This window comes from Sinocyclocheilus grahami, unplaced genomic scaffold (genome assembly GCF_001515645.1).
Source record: "Sinocyclocheilus grahami isolate Dianchi unplaced genomic scaffold, SAMN03320097.WGS_v1.1 scaffold297.1, whole genome shotgun sequence".
Taxonomy (NCBI): Eukaryota; Metazoa; Chordata; class Actinopteri; order Cypriniformes; family Cyprinidae; genus Sinocyclocheilus; species Sinocyclocheilus grahami.
Window position 1 is genome coordinate 1075 of NW_015505476.1, and position 1021 is coordinate 2095.

The window sequence follows — 1021 nt, forward strand, 5'->3', positions numbered from 1 at the left end:
TATTATATTATATTATGTTATGTTATATTATATATTTATTCTCATAATCATTGATTATGTAAAGAAAATCTAATTTTAATATTTGACCATAGTTTCCTATTTGATTGTACTATAATATTTGTATTAATGTATTTGTGTGTGTGTGTGTGTGTGTGTATACATATATATATATATATATACTGTATATATATTCCATAAAATAAGTACACAGTTTTGTACCTTTTTCAGATTTTCAAATCGTTGTTTGTAATGTTGTGATTGATCCTGGAGCTGGCTGGTTTGGTTCAACTCTTTAAGCAATGCTTTTGAATTTGCTATGGAGAAAATGAATAGGAGAAATGTTTTCGTAAGCAAGCCGTTGAGAGAATGTGCAGGGGGCGGCACCGGTTGCGGAGCATTAGAAACAGTCCGTGTGTTGTGTGCATAGACATCTGTGGTTTTAGAGCATGTGATACAAACTGCTCCTCGCAGTCACAGGCACTTTGGTGTTAATGTCTCAGGCACAATTAAAGTGCTTGCCACAAGAATAGAGCAACTCCAATCAAACTGTGCTGCGTCTCATGATCCGCCGGCTCCCTGTGAACTCCACAGTTTTACCTCCCTCAGCACTCACCGACCGTCATGTTTTTGATGTTGACAGTTGTGATTAAATGAACTTGCTGAGGGTCCATTAGCATAATGCAGGAATTCAGCACATTTTCTGTGACAGTGAAGATGAGGTTCAGGTTCTGCACATTAGTTATGCAGTTTCTTTAATAAAGCAAAGATAAATGCTATTGTTTAGTATGCCATTTTCACACCTCGGGAAACTGGCCTCTTCACAGATCTACGGCTGCTACAACAGACAGTGAGCCTCACAAAGAGCTGCCAGAGCCGTGCACGCAGGATGCATTCTAACATTCAAAGAAAGCACAATGGAATACAACAGAGCACGGGGGGTTGAGATGTTTTGAAGTTTAATTACCTTTAACTTAATCCCCAAGTCTGCATGTGTATAAAAACCAAGAATTGCAAATATTGC